The following is a 20,156-nucleotide window of genomic DNA, read 5'->3' as shown; positions in this document are numbered from 1 at the left end:
AATAATTTTGGCAACTGAGGTTTTATTCAAACATTTGATCTGTGATGAGTTTGATGCCTAAAATGCCATTGCCCAGGTCTTCCACTAGAGCTAACTTCACACATTAGTCATCTGAAGTGGGCATCATTCAAGAACCAGGGAGCAGGAATCCACTCGCAGCACCAAACACACAGCCCAACCCTGCTAGCTAGCTCTGACTTTCCCCAGTTGCTGAGTGGAGAGAATGCTGTTGTACGCATGCCCCACTTCCGGGCTTCCCGAAAAGCATTTCGTTGGACCTTTGGTTTGCATTTAAAAAGCTATTCTTATGCTCTTATGTTGACATCCATCTGTACACAAAAAAAGCCTGTTCATGACCTGAATACATTTTTGGATATGTTATAGCAAACGCATGAAATGTGGTGAAAGTGATTGATTACCAGCAGTCTTGTGTTTTCAAAAAGTGAGAAAATGCATTTCAAGCATTTCAACGTGGATGTCACCATTCGCCAAATTTTATATGGTCACGGAGCCTCGTTGAGTGCTGCTCAAATTGGGGTCCCCAGCTGTTCTTGGACTACAACTCTCATCATCCCTAGCTAGCAGGGATCATGGGAGCTGTAATTCAACAACAGCTGGGGACCCCAGTTTGAGAAACACTGGCCCAGTTCCTCTAGCTACAGAAGTAGTTCATCAAGTATGACAAATCGAGGCTACCATTAAAAGGTAGAAAATCATCAGCAGTTTAGTTATTGCTGTATTATTATTATTATTATTATTATTATTATTATTATTATTATTAGCAGCACGCGGTGCCATTTTAATGCTCTGCCTTAGGCTCCAAAATGTCTTATGCCAAAGGAGGAGAACCTAAAGCCCTTCAGTATTCTATGCCTGGCTGCTGAGATGCTCCCAAGTCCACACCCCCTTCCCAGACCACACCCATCACCAGCCCTGCTCTGCATCCCCCTTGAGTGCTTTTGCCTGGCTATAATGCATCCTCTTGCTTGCTTAGGTGGAAGATGAAGAGATGTATGATTTTTGTGTGGCTGCAATGCAGCCACCTGTTCACAAATGCAAGAGTAGCATCTGTTGTTCCTCTAACTTTTTGCCTCTGGCGCCACCCACCACTGGCATGCGGCCCTTGAAAGTTTGTCTATGAGGAATTGTGGTCTTGGGCTGAAAAACATTTCCCACCTCTGTCTAAGGCTGTCTGCATCATTGGCTGTAACATATATTAATCTTCAGCAGAGTAACTCTTATGACTTTAAAGAGAACTTGCAAATTGCAGTGATGACTATAATATTTTCATGCGTGAGAGAGATAGTAAGTTAAAAACATACCACCTTTACATAGCAATTTTGGTTTGCTCCTCTAAAAAATCAACCCCTAAATTTGTCTAGGGCAAAATGCAAATTAATCTTGCACAATATCCACCCTGTCTCTGATCTACATGCACTTCTCTGCTTTAGCTTAATTAAATAGATCTGTAAATGTAAATCAGAGAAATCAACTGCACAGAGAAATGGGGAGAAAAGGCTTGATGTGGCATATCAGAATTGATAGGTACATATATCAATAGCTGCATAGGTTTCCCACAAATTACAGCACCTATTTAAATATGCTACGACTGTTTTCAATTGTTTGACTCATATTTCTAATAGATGAAAGGATAGCAAGTCACGGATTGCATTAGTCCATTGTAAATAAAACCAAACGTAACCTGGGATTTTGAACTAGGACAAAAATACATTTTGTAATAGAAAAGCACATATTCCACAGCTGAGATTACAAAATTGTATATTTACTTAATTTGCACATTTCAGTTTGAAATTGTATTTACAGTCTGGAAGGCATCCTTCAACACTCAGAAAATTGGAGATCAAATGCTGTGTAGAAACAGAGGGACAAGGTGGTGGCTGGGCTAGTGGACATCCCATTCATATGTTCTAAATGTTCCTAAATGTGCACACATTTTTTGCATTTTTCAGCCATGAGATGGCTTTCCATTTTATTATATACACATGCACCACATCAGCGGTCCACGTAGCTATCAGAATTATACTTCTTTATTCAGCTCTCTGATCACTGCTTACAGATTTCTACATTCTTCAAATAATATCTTATGTTAGCCTATGGCAATTTTCTGTTCTATCTGCAGGTTTCATCCATTTTGCTTCTAAACACTGGAAGCTGCAATCCTAAAAACAGTGGGCTTTGCTTCTGAGCAAATATGCTTAGAATCATGGTTGCAATTCTACATCCACTTACCTTGAAGTAAATCCCACTGTACTCAATGAGACTTCCATGCAGACTCGTATAAGATTCCACTCTGAGCCTACTAGAGCTAAAATCCTGGAGTATGGATGCAGAAAGAGACACATAGCTCATATGCAACTATTGTCTATATTGTGTAAGGCATAGTAATATCTAAGCCTGAATATCCAACTTTTTTTCAAGGAGGTGATTGATTGAGAAATCTAAGTATTCTAAAAATATTTTTACCCCTTCCACCAAAATACAATCTGCCTACAATTCTCTTTCTCAGCCACTGCTACTTTATCACCTGCTGTACATGTCCCGTTTTCTTTTCAGCTAAAAAGAATAATCCAATAATGTGGCATTAAAAAAGGTGAAATGGCATACTGAAAAATGACACAAACCCAAAAGTCATATAACCTGGTGCGGGGGAACTAGTGCTCAAAACAAATGAATCACGCAATGTAAGAAATCTTATTTTTAAGGTTTTCAAGTAGCACAAAGTCCTCTCAGAGGTCAGTCCCATAGAGTTAAAAAGGACTTAGTCCCATGTAAGTGGCTACAGGATTGCAGTTTCAGATTATCATTTAGTAGTCTCTGAAGTGAGCATTATGGAGATGCTAGTTTATAATTTAGATACGCAATGCTCTTTGAAGATTATGTTCTTCTTTCTCAGTTCAAATTATTGCTGTCGCTTCTACACAGACTTGCACATATTTAGGATAGTGTTCCAGCAGAAAAACAAGGGATTCCATCCCGTAATATCTGCTGATGCTTATAAAGTTCATGCACAGCAAGTGAGTCAACTGAACTATTTTTTTTTAATAACAGTAGAAATACTTACTGTAATTGTTTTTTTATTATTATTTAGTATACTTAATGGATGAAGGGATATTTTACAGTTTTAAGATGGAAGTTTCAAATGAATTCCATTTTAGGATTTGATGTAATTTTCTATTAACCTGGCTAATCCTCAAAAAGTCAAACAACTAGTCTTTGTAATGTTGGTTAAATCTTTTGGAAAAAAATTTGTCCTCCCCCCCCCCCCATACACACGCAACTAAGAAACAACAGCACAATCAATATAAAGTTAAGCCCTCTTTAGTTCCATTGATTTCAATGGGAAACAAGTGCTCAAATTCCATTGATTGAAATCAATAGGACTTCAGCTGCATAACTCTGACCATATCATGCCCCAGGTGTGCAATAATTCTACATACTTTGATTCTAAAGCTTTGTAATCTGCTGGCTGCCTGCTGGCTTACCAAACAATTCACACTCTTTTGATTGTGTTGCACAAAGTCGCTGCTCTCCTAGTAATGTGAACTTCCTTCTGTTCACATCTGGAAATCTTTGATCCATTAACAAAGCTAAACAAAAGAGCTTTGCCGCTGCAGCCGTGAATAAATGCTGAAGGACTGGTGACAATCACACCCCAAGTATGATTCATTACAGTCTTAGGACACTAATAAAAGCATTCTTAATGCACATTAAAAATGAACTGCTGATAATAATAAAAAATAGCATTTGAGACCGGTGGGTTGAATCCACTGAAGTCACTGCATAAGCGGAATAAGTTCCACTTAGGCAATGAAACTTCTGCCATGTTTGCATTCTCCATACCCACCTCCACAGACCCTATAACTTAGTATATAGAGTACATACTTTGCATTTAGAAGGGTTGATGTTCAATTCCTGACATCTTGTAAGACAGGCATAGGCAAACTCGGCCCTCCAGATGTTTTGGGACTACAATTCCCATCATCCCCGACCACTGGTCCTGTTAGCTACGGATCATGGGAATTGTAGTCCCAAAACATCTGGAGGGCTGAGTTTGCCTATGCCTGTTGTAAGACCTATCCAAGTAGTTGCGCCCCCCCCCCCCATGAAATTAAAATTCAGTGAGGGAGACTGAGGGAATGCTGTCCACATTGTCATTGCTATGCTCACTGCCATCCACATCTTCAGCACAGAGCCTGTGATACTTGCATGGGGTAGTTGTTGTTGTTGTTGTTGTTTAGTCGTTTAGTCCTGTCTGACTCTTTGTGACCCCATGGACCAGAGCACGCCAGCCACTCCTTTCTTCCACTGCCTCCCGCAGTTTGGTCAAACTCATGCTGGTAGCTTTGAGAATACTGTCCAACCATCTCACCCTCTGTCGTCTCCTTCTCCTTGTGACCTCCATCTTTCCCAACATCAGGGTCTTTTCCAGGGAGCCTTCTTTTTTCATGAGGTGGCCAAAGTATTAGAGCTTCAGCTTCAGGATCTGTCCTTCCAGTGAGCACTCAGGGCTGATTTTCTTAAGAATGGATAGGTTTGATCTTCTTGTGCATGGGGTAAGCCCTGCACAATAGAACAGGGGGTCTAAATCAAGTGAGGAGCTTGTGTAAGTGCTGTAGGCTCCCTACTGCACCTGTTTGTTATCCCATGCACATAGTGTGCCGGGGATGAGCATACTGACATGATGGGAGAAGCAGCTGCCAATGCATTCCCACCCTCCCTAATCACAAGGGAAACTTGGAGAAGCATCAATGTAATGCTTTCCAGTAGCCCAAGGGAGCAATCTCCCACACTCCATCCATGTGGTGTTCTGTGGGTTCTCAAGAGCTAACCTGGGGAAACACAGAGTGGGCAAGAGAGGAGAGGGGAAAGTCACATTGCACAAGAAGGACCACCTGCACTGGCTCCCACTAGCACACCTCCTTAGTAGAACCTGGTCCTAATGTGCATGGGAGTCCAGAGATGGGCATGGTGACATGATGGAACAAGAGAACACACAGTGGACCCACACTCTCCCTAATCACAAAGGAAACTAGTGCCTGAACTAATCTACTTTAAAAAAGTGGTGCTAGTGATCCATAGAGCCACCGCCAGTCAGTCAGAGAAGACAATACTGACCTGGTATAAGGCCTCTTCCCATGCTCCACTTCTTTGCTTTCAACCTATAGCCCCCTTTGTTATGGGACTTCTCATTAACCGCCCTGGGCACCTTTGAGAGGAATTATAGAATTATATGCACAACCTGAGTTGGCTGTTCCATTGAGGCTGAGGGGGGAGAGGGGAAAGTCACTATGAACTGAGTGTGTGGTGTGGGGTGAATATGTAATACGCAGACACTGTTCCTCAGTGGAGGACAGTATGAGTTAGAGTATGTCTAGTATGAATGAATAAGGGGAAATCACAGGCTATTTATGAATTTATTCCCCACCTTTCTACAATGGTACACGAGATGAAATAGGATGAAAAGTACTAGCTAAAAGCAAGACGAAATGAAATCTAAAAACAAAATTGAGCCGACAAGCAAAATCAACGGCAGTTAAAAATAGACATGCGGCAGTTTTAAAAGCAGATCACACAACAGGCGATTGGGAGCCATGGGAATGCGATACCCTAAACTTACGAAACATCTTAGACCACAATGCTGCGAAGCGATAGACACTAACAGTGCCATTGAATCTACAACGGCTTCCAGGTAAGCTCCATGGAACTTCCTGGCTCTTACTTCTAAGTAAAGTTATGCAGGATTAGCTGTGCAAGTCATAGCTTTATCAAATCACTGAATGAACACATGAGGAGATATTCAACAAAATAATTGTACTAGCTCAAAGATTAGCACTATGGCAGCAGGACTTCCGCCCAGCCCACCTACATCTTGCGCTGCCTGCCCCAATCTGCAGCAGAAGGCAGGGGGAACCCCCAGAATCAATGGAAGAAGCAAGTGGGAGGTGGAATGGAGAAGACCGGTTCATTGAACAAGGAGAAGTCCTTGCACTGATGGAACCAGGGACTACCTTGAATACAACTCAGGATGTAATAAAGGCTGTTCCGTAATGCAACACCAAATTAACTTTGAATTGAATTCGTAGCCTCCATTTTTGGATTATCTAGATAAATTGTCTCCCTCTGTGCTGGGTTCTCTGCCTTGCAGAAAGGCAGTCATATGACATGCAGGATCAAATCTTTGATGTTTCCTTTCTGGCAGTGCAAAATGGAAATGTGGATACAATTTAGCCTTTCTTGATGCTGGGGAGCACCATTTGCACATGTGCAAGACAGAAAGACAGAGCCAATCGGAGAATGACAAGAGCAGTCACTAACCCACCCTTTGCAAATAGCATTTGATGAAGGCTGAAACTGGGGAGAGAGCAGAGGTGCTGAACATGACCAAGTATTTCAGAGTGCTACCTATGTAAGTAACTTGTAGGCCTCTTGACATTAACCTATCTTCCTAGAACTTCCATCTGTCTTCAGCCTACCCATGGAGCTTATAGATGTAAGCTCTTTCCAAACAAGATTTCCATATAAAATATCTAAGTCCATTTGAGATATAGCCTGCACAATATGAAGTTGCCAGATTGGGAATAAAAGAGTCAGCAACCTATCACTTTTCCACAGGCCCACTCAGAACATCTGTCTGGCTTTCCTCATACATCACTGTTGCCATCATCTTCATGATATGTTAAGATCAGCAAGAAGCAGCTCTCCTGGTAGTTCCACTGCCCTCAGAAGGGTGGTGGAGAGGGAAATTCTCTGTGGCAGCACCTAAGTAGTGAGATTTCCTTCCCACAGAGTTGTGTTTGGCATATCCACTCCACTATACAGCTTTTGGTGAATGCTGAAGATTCCTTTGTCACTTGAGATTTGTGTTTTGAAGAACCACCCTATTCTTGTGGCTACAATTTGTTTTAAATATTCTAAATTGTCCTTTAAATTGTGGTGAATGGCAGGTAAGAAACCAAATAAATCATCTTCATCTGCACATCAAGGAATAATAAGCCACATGAATCATTGTTCCTCAGTTTCCCTGTTCCAAACTGGGTGCATTTCTGAGCCTCTCTTAAGAGGAATTGGATATGCTTCCTGAAACGCTTTCAAAAGTCTTCTGAGATTTGTGTGTGTGTGTGTGTGTGTGTGTGTGTGGCAGGGGGGGCATAATTGAAGAGGCAAGCAATATCATGAAAGACAGCAACCACACACACACACACACATCACGCAAGAGCAATGCTGTAATCCTGGCTCCTAGGCAACCCACCACTAGCAAATCTGGGTTGACGGATTTGTTTTGACTGCAGAACCACACGGACAAATGGAACAGACAGATGGTATGATGCACATTCATGATGCATATCCTTGTATCACAGTCTAGTCCATAGTGTGTGTGTTAAAAACAAAAAACAAAATCCAGCCATAAATGGAGCCAGAGCTTAAATCTCAGCAGTCTGAAGGGGCCTTAATTCTACCTTAATCAGGGTGTGGGGGCTCTCTTTTTATTTGAAAGAATTCATAGAAGGAGGATCTGTGGAAAAATGCCGACTCCCCTCGCCTCCTCTAGTAGTTCTCTTTTGTAAAGGTGGAGTGTAGAGCTTTTAACAAACTCACCACCAAATAATATATATGAGACGGCTGAAGAAGGCCAATGTTAGCATTCACACCCAGCCTGGATTATGTGTAGACATGGCAAGAAGTGAGGGGGGGGGATATAAACAGCAACAAAACTTTTACTAGAGATATTCAGCTCAGTCCTTGCTTAAGCAATGGACAAGGCACAAATACTGTGGCTGTTTTGTCTCTCCTCACTGCAGGGGAAAGAAAACCCACCCCCTCTTCTTTCCAAACTTCTTTTATCTGGAAGCCTGGTTGACTAAACAGAGAGAAAGCAATTGCTTGTCAGCGAATGTGGTAAGCATTGTTCAACATAAAAGCAGCTATTTATCCTCTAGTGTAGAAACAGCCGGCATACGAAGGGGGCAAACAAATCACCAACTCCCCCCCCCCCCGCCGCTTGAACGAATATGTTTTTTTCTCTTTGTTTCACTTTCCCTGCTTTGTAAAACATTCCTCACGATCTGCTAAAACGCACAAGCACGGAACGGTTAGCGAGACATTGCATCGTGTTCCGCTACCATGCTGAATAGATAGCTGCTCATTTTGGACAAGGACGATGTGGTGTTATGGCTAAGGGTGGGGGCTGTGAGACAGAACCCCCGCCATCCCATTGGTTCAAATCTCCCCTTGGCCATGAATGCACTAGGAGGGGGCCTCAGGAAAGTCTTTATCTAGCCTTAGGTCATTTACAACATGGGAATACTAGCTGCTGCAAAACCAGGTTAGCCAACACGAGGCATGTCCATGAATCTGCCTCATCCTCTGAATGCTGCATCTGTGGATGGGAGGCAGATGTGCATATTCAAGACCCAACCCTAAAATCTCTGTGTGTGTGTTGCCATGTGCACTAAGTCTGCAACTTTACCTGTGTTGAGCACAGGGGTTGAGACCGTAGGGGTGGTTTTTTGTTTTTTTTAATTCATGTTTGCTTGAATGTGAATAGACTACCTCACACATTGTTGAACTCTGCTTTATCAGGGTTGCTCTGCACAGAGGACTATATTCATTTCCTAACTCGATATGGGAACAGTCAGGGACTGAACATGTGGGGTGCCACACATACAGGTATTCCCCCCCCTTTATTCAGGCTTTTTTGACCCTTAATTTGAAGACCTCTTTTGGTTGGGCAGGAGCTGTCAAGCTATGTTTTTAGGTTTTTACTAGGTTTTTAGGTTTTTACTAGGTTTTTACTAGGTTGTTTTTAATTGCTTTCAATGTAAGTCCCTTTGGGTCACTTTGTGAGAAAAGGGACTAATAAATATTGATATTTACATACATGCTATACTATGCTGTTCCATTCTGTTTTGATTGAAATGGTTTTACTGGTTATTGTCTGCCGGTTGATTTTATACTACAATGATACATTAAGAGTATTTATAGATTATATATACCGGGAGATTATGATGAAAGGTGGCTCAGAAATCTTATAAACAAGCAAATAAATAACGATAATTGCATGGGGGGGACACTGGGAGGAGCACAGCAGAGGCAAAGAGCTTTTGGGGTGGGACAAGCTTTGCCCTACGTGTCAGGAATCTGATACAGAAATAGCAATATATTTCCCATTAATGCTGCAACCCTGAATATACAGTGGTACCTCTGGTTACAAACTTAATTCATTCCAGAGGTCCGTTCTTAACCTGAAACCATTCTTAACCTGAAGTACCACTTTAGCTAATAGGGCCGGTGGCGGCATGATTTCTGTTCTTATCCTGAGGTAAAGTTCTTAACCCTAGGTACTACTTCCGGGTTAGTGGAGTCTGTAACTCAAAGTGTTTGTAACCTGAGGTACCTCTGTATTCCCCTTGGAGAAGTCCTGTTGATCTTGATGGAGTTTACTTTAAAGTACGCAGACTTGGGATTTCAGCTTTATATAATTTCCAGTTTATGAGGCAGTTACAATTTGTATGTAAAAAAATGTTTTTCCTTCAAGTAACCTCAGTGGTTCCCCCCTCCCCAAAAAAGGTAAGGCAGATGTTAGTTAACCACCACAGAGACACCCCATAGTGCTACCTAGAAATGCTAAGGGTTGTGCATGGGCACTTTGTATGTAAGCAGCCTGTCACATGCCATTGAAAAGCAGCCCAGTGAACTTTAAGATGGTGACAGCACTGGGGGCCAAGCCTTTGCTTCTCATTGCTTCTTACTGTAGTAGTACTTGGATGGAGTGGGGGGGGGAATAGTATAGGGTTGCAATCTGTGGCCATACATGGGGAGCAGTGTAGCCAGAGGAACAGATAAGATGAGAAGAAAACAAACCAGGCAGGTCAAAAGATCCTGAAGTTTTTTTAGATAGGCACAAATTGTTTGTTCTTTTCAGTAGTTTTCCGTTCCTGAGCTAGCTGTCCGAGGAAGCCTAAATCTTTAATTTGCCTGCCTCTAACAGCTGCTTCTGATGACACCACAAAAAGATAAATTATAGCTTTCAGGCCTTCATTTCATTCCTTTCACCTATAATTCTTGAGTTCCAGACTGCCTGTCTGACCACTCAGTGAGGCTTTTTGAAACGAGTAGATCCCTTCCTCCCTTTTGATGAAGTAGGATGGGATGGAGAGGAAACTTCCTAAATATGCTTTGTATATATGCAGAAAAAGTAGATAGTCTCAGAGACTTTCAATCACACAAAGCACAACCTGCTGGGAATATAAAATGGCACAAAGCAGCCTTCTCAAGGATAAAGCTATCACCACCTCTGATGGTTGACCATGCTGGCTGTGGGCTAATAGGACCTGTAGCTCAAAACATCTGAAGTGCAACAGGTTGGAGAAGGATGGCTCCTTATTAGAATAAGCAATGTACCAAAGATACATAGTTCTTGTACCAGGCTATCCTCAGCTGCTCAGTGATGTAGTGCTCATGCTGTTCCTAGGTTTTGAGATGGCTGAAGGGAGGTTAGATGAAATATGTGTAACTAGAGACTGCAAACACATTGAAGGACATGGTTAGCCTGTTTGTTTTCAATCTCTTTTGCTAATGCAACATTTATTGCTTTTTATTGTGAGGCTTTTAAACTTTGTTTTGGTGGCTTTTATTCTAAGTTCCTTTGAGGGTGTTTAAAAACAAACAGCTACTCCTGTATGCCCAAACAAACGGATCTCTGCAGCACCAAGAACTAGAAATGCCATTGTAAAAACAAAATCCTGAAATTGCAATATCAAATTCAGCATTAAAAAAATCAAGCATGGTGTCTTTAGTGATGAATATTCCTCACCACTCGTGCATTTGGATACAGTTCACAGAAACAACTTACTTGTGCCTTTTTCTAAGAATGTAATGGCAGAAGAGGCCATTGCATTGCATCTTGAAGGACTGATAACATGCCTCATCGGCTCCTTGTGAGCAGACACAGAAGATGCTGGACCAACTGCCTTGAGCCAACTTTGTCACTCGTCTGCCTCTTCCAATTCATCTGGGAAAAGAAAGAAAACACAATTAATACACATCTCTCTGTGTATTAACAGAAGCAGTGTGGATAAAGGAACATCATGAAGTAGTTATTTGTTATTTTTATGCTCTACCCTTTATTTTGGAGCACAGGGTGGCTTCACATAATTTATTGTCAAAACAGCCATATACAGGCATAAATATAAATTACTCCACTATAATAAAATACAGCAGAGCAGCAGTATAGTTAACTAAGGGACTACACCCACAGCACAAAATAATTAAGAACCAAACAACAGTGCAAACAAAAAAGTCTTCAGATTGCATTTAAATATATTGACAGTGGGGGCAAACTGAATAGTGTGGTAAACAAGACAGGTTTGTGTAAATGTAGTTTGATGTAGTGTGTTTGTGTGTGAGGGGGGGGAGAGAGATGAGGAAGATGCAGAAGACGAGGATGAAGAGGATGATGATGCTCTGCATGTGACAGATCTTAACCGTTCAGGGGTCCCTTTTAAAGAAACTTCATTCCCACCCCCACCCCCCAAAAAACAACTTTTTACAGGCACTCCTGCAGGTCCTGCAACTAAGCCACATTTTGTTTGTTCTGAATTCTGAACATTCTATCACACTCAAGTTGAGAGAACTCCTGGTGGGGCCATTCAGAACAGAGCAGGCTTGATTCCCAAGGCGTTTGGTAGTTATATATTTTGTGCAGCACTATGTTTTGTACATCACCTTAAGATACGTACATGGAAATTAATTCATTAATCACCATTTCACCATAGCAAGGAAGACTGCTAGTAGATGGAGGAGAAAGTCATTGTAGGGATGCCCAACCCCAGCTTAATTCTTGGGACATCTTACAGCAAGAATAGCCAGCGTGGTGCCCTCCAGATGTGGCAGGCTGCAACCTCCATCAGCTGCTGCCATTGTTAAGGACAGGAGCTGAATTTCACAACATCTGGAGGACACCACGGGAGTGCTTGTTTGAACATGCAACCTCTGTATCTGTCTCTTTCCTATGTATTTATTTAGTCTGGATGATTTACATTCTGCTGTATGAACAAACCACAGGGCGATTTACAACAAAGTCAAATTAGATAAAAAGAATCTATAAACTCCATAAATAACACAGCCCCTAAGATACAAAACACAACTCACTAAAGGAGCACTTTACTAAAAACCAACAGCAGCAATGAATTCATTTATCTAAACAAGTCTCTTCTCCTCCAAGTGCTTGCCCAAAAAGATACATCTTATCCAGCCACACAAAACTACAAAGTGATGGGACCAGATGCACCTCAGCAGGGAGAAAGTTCTACATGTGAGGAGCCTCTACTGAAAAGGCTGTTCCCCCTGGTTCCAACACTGCATTCTTTGTCCTTTAAAGGGACTACCCAGTGGGCCTGAACTTAAGAGCACATGCAAGCTGATGTGAAAGAAGGTATCTTTGCGGATATTTGGGTCCTGGACCATTTAAACATCAGAGCAAGTAACTTGAATTGGACAATCGCAACCAGTATATGTGTATGAGCTCGTCTTCAAGAGCAGCCCCACATACAGCACATTGCAGTAGTCCAGCTTGAAGGTCACAAGAGGATGAGTACCAAAATAGCCAGCCTATCCTTTAGAAATGGCCAAAGGTTGGCACAGGCACTTCCAGCCTCCAAGGCCACTTGGGCCTCGAGTGATAACAGTGGTTCCAGGAATACCTCTGAACTGCACACCTGCTCCTTCAAGGAGAGAGGAACCCCATTAAGAGCTTGTAATATTTGTTTATTTGTTTATTTAAACAACAACAAAATTATATACTGCTTGATTGTAAAAGAACCTCAAAGTGGTTAACCAAAAAAAACACACAAACAAACAAACAAACCCACAGTAAAACAATAACATTTCTACTAAAAAGAAAAAAACAACAACCCACAGCTGTAATTTAAAACATTAAGAAGGTTAAAAATGTAGTAAGATAGTCTGCCTGATATCAATAGGTAGGAAGGTCCAAAGTGTTGGTGATCATCACACCAAATGATCGAGTTCTTACAGATGCATTGCAGGTACTATGTGACATGTGTAAAAGTGCCAGTTCCACCAACTGAAGCAGTCTAGTTGGCACATTTGGGGTAAGCTGACCCAAGTTGTTAAAGGCTTTGTATACTAGCAGTAACACAGTGAGGTCAGCCCAGTAATATAAAGGACTGTTCTCTGTAGAGAGGGCTCCATGGCCACTCTAACAAAGAACAAGCTTTGCCCACCTAATTCCAATGGTTTCCTCAAGTGTACCTTTTCTTTATCTCGTATCTGTGAATAATTCCCACTCCTTCCTATGGGGAAAAATATAAGCGTTTAGGGAGCCTGTAGTAAAAAAAAGACAAAACCTAGCCTTCACAGGGGGTGCAATGGGAGTGGAGTGATACTGCCTACACCTCCAGAGGAATTTATAGCACAGAAACCTGCTTTTTCTCCTTTTCCTTGCATCAGATGTCACAATGATGACTATTTTCCTAGTTGTCTGCTATAGCACAATAGCAGATTGAACATTGAATGAATTGTGATGCAAATTATGATGCAAATAATCTGTCACGCCACAGTCATATTTCACCGTATTATTTTACGTCTATCTTTTATTTTAATAATTGCAAAAACAGGTTGTTGTTTTTTTAAAAAAAAATCAAAATAAAACTTGGCTTGTCAGGCACACTATATCTACTTACTTACTTACTTACTTACTTACTTACTTACTTACTATTGTAACCTACTCCCCTTTCTTTGAAGTGTTTTTTTTTTCTTTTCTTTTAAGCATTGCTTCTTGGAAGTATGTTAAGCCATGATTTACCATGATACGTAAACCCAGTGTGTACACATATCAGGGTTTGGTTGTTTACTCTTGTAATGGGTCAGTGTGTCTGGATGTTAACCAGAAGGTTGGTGGTTCGAGCCTACCTAGGGAGCTGCAGATAGCTTTGGAGTTGAACACCTCTCTCAGCATTGTGGCCAGTAGGAGGACTTTGTAAGCTCTTGCATTCATTTTCTCTTAAAGTCAGTTCATTGTTGCTGGGAGAAAAAGCTTCCAAGCTCCACCCAGCCACATGGGAAGAAGAGAAGGGAGTGAAAATTTTGTGAGCCTGGGAGTCACTGGAGCTCTTTCCTGCTTGTGTATTTCTTGCTTAAACATAGGTCAGCATGATGTGCGGCTGCGACCAATGCCTCTGCCAAAGAGATTGGCCCATTATGAAATCCACTGGTATGCTCTCATAGAAAAAACAGGGGCCTGCAGGAACACACTGGCAAAACAGCATCTAGCAGGATTGAGTATTCTGTGTCCTCCTGCCCATCAGCTGACATCACCAAGCAAACAGGTGGCTGTGGTTTGGGGGGAAATGACCTCAACTTCAACCACCCCTGGAAAGCCAAGATTGACCATAGCACTGGATGTTCCTTATCCCTGATATAAAACCTAGTTTGTAACACCCGCCTGTACCGTACATGGGTTGTGAGCTTTGCGTGTTTTGATGGGTTGCAAGTTGTATAGGCTAGCATTATGCCAACATTTCCAAATCTCCATCTGAGTGACAGGAAAGCAGAAGGATCTGTGACCTGGAGAGATGAGGACGTATGAAACCCCTGCAACATTTTATACATTACATTTTGAAATGTATGTTTATTTAAGCTACTCAGTAACACAACTTAAAACTGTGAATATAACCAACCTGCAACATTTTACACATTACATTTTCACATTATATTTTCACTTTTATGCTTAAGATGTTCAGAAGTCCAACTAAAAACTGTGAATGTTATAACGCTGTTTCAACGGATTGTTCTCGTGGTTAATTTTAGCTGTACTGGAGCCACACGTTGAAAAAAATTAAATAGAAGTTTTCCTGCTTATCCCACCCTTTAAGACTGCAATTAAAATGCCTCAGTACTTATAATAACATATACACTGGGGCTTACTTCAGAGTGGACACTTCTAGAATTGCACTAAAATAAATACTACTTGACATTAGAACATCAGGAGCAAAATATTCCATGTCATAATCTATATAGAGATTCAAAGAACTTCCAGATGTCAATCAAATTTGCAAATACTTAACAAAAGGGCCTCCTTTCGAAAACCAAAGCTAGTAGTAGTATGCTCAACACACTTACACCATTGACTTTTTAAAAAGTAACTGTTCATATCAAACATTATTCAATACGCCATTTTTACCAAGTTTATTTCGTTGGATCAAGATATGATCCAAGATATGAACTTGGGCTTCACAATGTTAATGCATGACCTTAATTAGCTTACAAGATTATACATACATACATCTATGTGAACACTGCCTATAAACCAGTGTTTGTGTGTGTGTGTGCATGTGATTTTCTTAATCTGCAACAAAATCTGAGTTTGTGATATGACTTGTATACAAAACCTACAGTTCTAAAATCACATTAGTTTCAATGGAACACTTCCCTCTGTGCTTTGAACCACGGCCTTACTGTCTCACAAAGCATATAGTCTAGGAACTATATGCCAAAAACAACAACTTCACTAAGCTAAAATGGGCATCTAAGTAGAAATTGTGGTGAAAAGAAGAACTGGTTATCTATGGGCAAGGGCTATGGCTAGGTGGACTGGGAAGGAAGGAGATGTGGTAAACCTCTAGGGCTTTTCAGCCAGATATTTATGAAATTTGTGGCCATCCTCAGATTTGCCTTATTTGTATAACAAGTACCAGTCTTCATCTTTTGATATTCCATTACGGAAAATCTGTAGTATCATACAGGAAGTGTTTTATGACATTGACATCTTCATTCTCTTTTTTCCCCAGTCCCCATTGCCTCATCTCTGTTCTCTGTGATCTTCCTTTCCAGCCCTGCTTTGCCATCTTAACTGCAGAAACCACCACAAATTCTAAGAGCCTAACAATGCAATCTTAAGCATGTCTACTTAGAAGTAAATCTCACCGAGATCAATGAGATTTAGCTAAGATAGTGTGTACAGGATTGCTGCCTCCACCTCTGCTTTGTAAAGGAATCAACTGAGTTCTGGAAATATATGCAAAATTATTTTATCTGCATAATTCATATATTGAGTTTCCTTGTTGCATGCTTGAAAAATATTTATTTGGCGAAGATCATGAACAGCCTGAAGTAAAAGGTTAGAGTGTGCTCTATAAAACTCTATTCAGTCTTTCTTCATGGAAGCTATCATGCCTGTAAAGTGTCCCTCTTTGCAGCTATTTTGTTGAGCTTAGTATATACAATTCTCATCTTCCTAAGAATGCTTTCCCCTGCATTTTGCCTCTGAAGCCTTGGACATCTTGCCAGCTCTGTATTCTTCTTGCTGGTGTTTTACACATGAAGTCTATTTTCCTCGAGCAAATGGGATCTTTGTGCCTTTGTCTCCTTCGCTAGCTTTCAGGCATGTTTTGGCAGAAGCTTTGACTGTCGAGGCACTGGAAAGGCAGGGAGGAGGAGGGACCGTGCAGTCATTTGTCAGCTTTTCCCGCATCTGTAATTTTTTGTCCACTCAGCACTATTAGAGGGGCTTAGAAAAGGGGAACTCTCATAGCTGGAGAGAGTCAAAAGCTTTTAAAAAGAACTGCCAGACAGTAATAGTCAAAGTGGGGAGGGGAGCGGGCTGGATTTAGGAGAAAATCCACTAAACGAACTGCAAGCTATAGGATAAGTATTCACACAGTTCTTTGAATTCAGACAAATGTGTGCTACATCTGCAGACTGCAGTAGACAAAGTTGCTGTAACCTTTTTTTTACAAATATTGTTCGGAATCTTAGATTCCCATATCTTCTCCACAGAAAGGACGGCTCTTCAGGGCATTAGAGCAAAGATGCCTTTTTCTTTTTACTCAAATTATCTTCACTTACCATCCAGGAATCTTTAGGAAAGCATGGGTGACTTTAGAATGGTCACATGAAAGCAAAGAATGCTCAGAACACTGTTCCTTCCTTTCTACATGGGGATCTATTCCAATATTTTATGAACTAGTAATGCTGATCTTTTACAATTTCTGTAGGTTGTTCAGTTCTGAGCTCCTGCTGTGAGCCGTTAATTAATCAGTCTGACAAACTGAGGAAGTATCCAACTATGTAAGAAATTATTGCTCCAGTGACTAATAAGGAGGGTAGGAGTTGCGGTGATATATTTTTTTTGGCAAGAAATAATGAGGCTTTACATTGTTTGCACTAAAACACATTGTTATCTCAATCTCTGGTTTAGCAGAAACATGAAAGGGCTCATCAATATTTCCCTTGAAAAGTCTAGACAGGAGTTAAAAGAGCTACTTCTCTAGCCTGAAAGGATCCTGTTCCCAATAATTAATAACAGGAAGCAAGTAAACAAGGTTTTAGTGACAAATGAAATGACAACAGTAACATGTGTCGAGTAATGTTAGATCCCAGTTGAGCAGCGCAGCTTAGTGTTAAGTGTATAGGAGCAGATTATGCTGTAGACATATTAAAATTCTGCCCGAGCCTAATGGAGGTAGGCGATAGCAGAAGACTTTGGGTTCAATGATAAAGATAATGCATGTTAATTACAGCATGAGATTCTTGACCTTTCAAAACTCTTAAACTGTTATAATCCAAGCACACTTCCTCCTTTGTAATTATTTAAAATACTGTGTCTTGCAAGGGAGTCTTTCATGTTTATTCAAAAGCAACCAGAAGGCATTCCTGACATTTCCTGGAACAAAAAATGTATATGTTGGAAGATAAGGAACAACAGGAAAACACACACACACACACACACACACACACACACACACACATATAGTTATTAAAATCAAACTACAAAAACCTATGGAGAGGGCCACTTGCACAACTCTTGTTTGTGTTCTGACCTTTTAAATCCGACAGATGTATACAGATGACTGGGCATCCAATGACACAGTGCATAGCGGTGCTTGAGGAATTATATCTCTGTGAGCAGACCTGATCCATACCACCGCAACTAATGTGCAGCTTGGAATGCAATTGGACAGTTTAGATGTACTCAAAATGCATTAAGATTAATATTTTAGCACAAAGTTAGTTTAGAATAGAATGCACATAAAATAGTTATTTAAATATGATTTTGATTTTTTTTAAAAACAGATTAATGTGGAAACAGGAATGAATGGACACATGAATACATGTGAAATGTTGCACGGACCTGGGATAGCTCAGTCAGTAGAGTGTGGGTTCGAGCCCCAGGTTGGGCAAAAGATTCCTGCATTGCAGGGAGTTGGACTAGATGACCCTCCTGATCTCTTCCAACCCTACAATTCTATGATTCGATAGACTGACTCATCCAGTCCTAGCATACGGTGACTTTTCACTCAACCTCCAGGGTCTGTCTAGTGACCCTCATCACTCTGGTGCCTTAATACCAAGTCACAAGTATCAGATTCTGCGTTAAATCTGTTCTTGCACTGAATTACCGCAAAGCAGGCTATAGGTGGGGCTGCATGTTTGTGGGTTCCTCATTTGTGAAATGCTCTTCTTGGGGAAACTTGCCTGGTGCCTTCATTGCATATCCTAGAGGCAGGCAAAAACATTCTATTCACACAGGCTACTAGCTAATTAAACAGCCTATGGCCTTTTAAACTAGGTTGTGGGAGTATTATTTCATTTGATATTATGTTATGTTTTGTGTTTTTATACTGTAAACCACCTTGTGATCCTCATATGAAATGTGGTGCATTCATTAAATGAATGAATGAAGGTTGTTTTTTTTTAAAAAAAGCAGATTTAGCAACAAAGTTTTCCTTTTTCGGATATTTTGTCAATCTTTTGTTCCTTTTAAAAGCGAAAGGGAACAATGGAATCAATATGTTTCTGTTCTTTTAACTATCTGTCAAAGACATTTGTCCATAGTCAATGGGCTTCTCCAAAACGTCTGTCTTGACACCCCGCTACCAGGTTCAAGACAGCGGAAAATTACCTTTCTTTACTCTCTCTTCTGCAGGTTTAAAAAGTCAAAAAAAGGTTTCCCCCTCTTCTCCTGCTTCCAAGGGGGGTTCAGTAGTTTTAAATGATGAAAATTTAGTCCTTTACAAGCGACTTTCTGAACTCTAGCTTGCCGTGTCTTTGCTTCAATCTATCTACAAAAGCGGAAGGCGGACTTCCTGTTTAGACCTTCCCGCTTTCGGTGCCTAATTAAGAAATTTCACAGTCCAATTTTTCGTTCTACTCACGGGCAGTTGTTTGAAATCCAATTGTCCACAGGAAAAAGTCAGCGCTCTCCGGCAACAGCAATGCGGCTTCACTCCATGAAAGAAGCAGTCGATTCAAAGCACCGCGCCACTCACCCCACGTCGCTCCGGATCCCCAAAACCGGGTTTCCCCGCGAGTGGAGGGGGCACAAAGGTGCCAGCCGAATCCCACGTCCACAGGCTTCTCCCGCCTGTGGTTTTTGATGGGTCTCCGCCTCGCCGTGGCGGTTCAGACCCTGTTTTCCACGGAGTGGATTCCTCCCGATTGGAGGAAATCCGCCATTGCCAGAGGCACCAACCCGGAAGTCCAATGAATGAATGAAGTTTGAAAGCTCCCACATTTTTAAAAAAACAAACAAATCCTGCACCATAAAACTTGCATGCAAAGATGATAGCGTAGAACCCTGCTAACTGATATGATTTTAAGTTTCTCTATAGAAGTGTTTTTATTATTTGGAGAAGAACAGATCATTCAATAATTTCACCCGTCTGCAGTCTTTAGTAGTACAGACCAGAAACCGTTTTACCCCACACACTAGTTTTTGTTGGAATTAATTTTAAGTACAAGTGACCAGGCAGGTGATTCACAACGGTTTCCTTCCACTGCCTGCTCAGAAATTGTGGTGTCTGCATTTTACCTTGGGGGGGGGGAGAAGGAAAATGAGCTTGAAGTGCACTCTTCTGCTCTAAATGACACAAAGATAAATATGGAGGAACAATGTTTATTTCATTGCTGAAGAGTTCCCTCAGTAGAGTTCCCTTGGCTTGCGATAAGTGAGTTCAGAACTGGGGCCCTAACTATTTTCTTTCCTGCTTGCAGAAAGGCTGGTATTGAAAGTCAAATGTATGAAGGCAAGCCACGGGGGAAAAAATATAGTTTGATATTAGTTGGTTGCATAGGGCTTGGCTTACTGAATTATGGCTCCATCTGCTCCCATGCCT

General features: G+C 41.2%; 1 long non-coding RNA gene across 1 annotated transcript in view; it reads right to left on the bottom strand.

The window, feature by feature from the left end:
- Positions 1–20,156, bottom strand: part of LOC310708510 — a 95,921-nt gene that overhangs the window by 39,328 nt on the left and 36,437 nt on the right. The window contains exon 2 of the long non-coding RNA XR_014527070.1: positions 10,874–11,032. This is a non-coding gene — a long non-coding RNA (uncharacterized lncRNA). The remainder of the gene's footprint in view (positions 1–10,873; positions 11,033–20,156) is intronic.

This window comes from Podarcis liolepis (assembly GCF_965112155.1).
Source record: "Podarcis liolepis genome assembly, chromosome: 6".
In the NCBI taxonomy this organism is placed as follows: domain Eukaryota; kingdom Metazoa; phylum Chordata; class Lepidosauria; order Squamata; family Lacertidae; genus Podarcis; species Podarcis liolepis.
Note: the sequence above shows the minus strand (reverse complement) of the source record. Positions and strands in the feature narration are given on the sequence as shown.